The sequence below is a fragment of the Octopus bimaculoides genome, chromosome 4 (assembly GCF_001194135.2).
Source record: "Octopus bimaculoides isolate UCB-OBI-ISO-001 chromosome 4, ASM119413v2, whole genome shotgun sequence".
Classification (NCBI taxonomy): domain Eukaryota; kingdom Metazoa; phylum Mollusca; class Cephalopoda; order Octopoda; family Octopodidae; genus Octopus; species Octopus bimaculoides.
This window is the reverse complement of record NC_068984.1, coordinates 103,504,065-103,506,606: the sequence shown is the minus strand read 5'-3', so window position 1 is coordinate 103,506,606 and position 2,542 is coordinate 103,504,065. Positions and strand designations below refer to the sequence as shown.

The 2,542-nt window shown below is 36.8% G+C and overlaps 1 long non-coding RNA gene across 1 annotated transcript in view; it reads left to right on the top strand.

Moving 5' to 3' along the window:
* Positions 1–1,643: 1,643 nt before the first annotated feature.
* The window catches only part of LOC128247615 (uncharacterized), a 99,188-nt gene continuing 98,289 nt past the window's right edge, over positions 1,644–2,542 (top strand). The window contains exon 1 of the long non-coding RNA XR_008263983.1: positions 1,644–2,317. This is a non-coding gene — a long non-coding RNA (uncharacterized LOC128247615). The remainder of the gene's footprint in view (positions 2,318–2,542) is intronic.

Here is a 2,542-nt window from a genome sequence, read left to right as displayed (position 1 = left end):
GATACATGCATGCATATGTGTGCGTGTAAGTGTACAGATATATATGCATAAATATAAGCATGGGCGTATCTGTATATGTGTATATTTACACTACAGTAACCAGTTGTCCAAATGTTTAACGAACAAGCGAGAATTTATCTTTAGTTTTCTTTTTCTCATGTCAACACCCTTCTCTTTAAACGGGGATTTTGTAGAATTGAGACAAAAAAAAATTATGAATAAATACATAAAATGAAAAAAATAATGGCGACCATAACAACAATTTATAGTTTGTTGGCACCAGTTTTTGACACTGAGCAGCAGAGAGAGGTAGAGAGAGGGGAGAGAGAGGAGGGATAACGTGATGAGAGAGAGAGAGAGAGAGAGATGGGAAGGAGAGTGAGAGATACGAGAAGATAAGAACGCGGGAAGGAAACTTAAACATGTAGTCGGATGTTATTAAATCGCTCAACTCTATTCATTAATCTCTCCACCCAGTTTCGAATCAATATACGTTGATTGTAGATGGCTAATCGTCGTTGTTGTGGGCATTTAAAATCTAACAAAAGACATTTGCTCGCTACTTAATTACTGTTTCTTTTGTATTAATTAGATGTATCCCTGGATAGGGTGTTATTCTAAGATTGGTAGATGTCTTAGATGTGATAACTGTTTCTGGAATTTTGGTAAATTCGAATTATGCAGCAGAATCACAGCACTATAATAGAAACGCTACCAATATGCTTCACGTATGTGTGTTGTTTAAATGCCAGAAGCTGCGGTTTTTCGCACGGGAAAAAATCCCTTTAAGAACTTATAGTGTTACAGAACACTATATACTTTAGAACTAGGCGAAACGAAATGCTTCCGGTAGTGATCGCAACAGCGACAGATATGTATTTCGCCGTAGTTGTATTGATAATGTTTCTATTACAGAGCCGCATAATTCAAATTTATCCTGTTTCTGCAGGGCCATCGCAAACCAGTGGATAGTTTATACACTATCTGTATATACTTCAGATCAGCAGATTCAATTTTGTTTCGCTAGTGATACGATCGCGCAACTATCACGAAATCCGTATCTGTCGCTTTCGTAATCATTTCTGGTATGATTTTGTTTCACCGAACTCTGAAGTATATTTTATGTTTAAAGAATATTATACGTTTTTAAAGGGATTTTCCCGGACGAAAAAATGCAGCTTCTGGCGATTAAACGGTATTCTGTATTGATAATATTTTTATTATCACGTAAATTCAAATCAATAACAGAAGGATTGTGGTGAATTCGAACTTACGACATAATAATTCAGCACTTTGTCTATGTCGGTAGTTTTCACTCCAACGAACGGCAAACCAACGAATTGCAAATTGTTTGTTACAATTTTTAAAACTCTAAAATGTGGCCTTCATCTGAGAATTTGTTGAAAAGACTTTGGTGTCTGTGTTAAAATGCTCAACGGTTTACAAAGAAATTCCTCGTCCGTTCTTGACAATAGTTTTACTAATTGCTGCTGCTATTGCTGCTACTGCTGCTGTTGTTGTTATTCTTATCTTTAGCTCCGATTTAGCACTGATTGAACTGACCTTTGGTTAAATGCAATCAAGCCGCGATCATCCTATCTTTCTTACATGCATAATGCTGTCGGAACCACATTATTCAACGAGTCCCTCGCTTTAATGGCGTTAAAGTATGATCTGAGGGAGATGTAGCTGCTATTTCCAGCGCGTAAAATAACCACGTAGAGGCTCCCCAGCTGACTTGCGTTTTGGGAATGATTACAGAAATTGTAGCGATAAGTTTCTAGCTATTCACTTCCGTAACCTAATTTAAAATTCATAAATCGCTATTTCACTTTTCGTTTCTGCTGCTCCAACGTGCGTGGACGTGACAACACTCATGTTTCATATCTTATAAATCTATGACTGCCAACTTATATAAGAAACTAATGATGTAGTAACATTAAATGCACTTATTTATTTTGACGATTTTAACTTTAACTTAGCAACATGGAGACTAGAACATAAATACAACGGACTGTGACGTCTTAAAATTGTCAGGCGAAGATAAAAGCTTTCAAGCAGCATGTAGCCATGTATTTCACTTGGAACAGTAGTAACAGAGAATGACAAAGAAAAAAAGCGAAGGAAAAAAGTTGAAGAACATTTAAACGTTTTCAGTGAAGAAACTTTTGGTCGTGTTTATGTTGTCACACCAAAGGCAGGAGAACTGTTATTTAAGAATTTTATTGCATGAAGTTCGAAATATGATAATATTTTTACCTTTCACGCCGCGCATCGACATTTTCAACTTGGAGTGGTTGTGACCCAACGGATCAAGGTAGGTACATCTAGTATATATATATATAATAGATAGATATGGCCGGTCTATGGGGTTATTGTGGGTAACCCCATCGACCGGTCATATCTCACTTTATCTATATAGTCTACTGCTTTATAACTTAGAGAGTGTTTCTCTTTCGGATTTATGATCTACTGACGACACACAACACACACACACACACACACACACACACACACACACACACACACACACACACACACA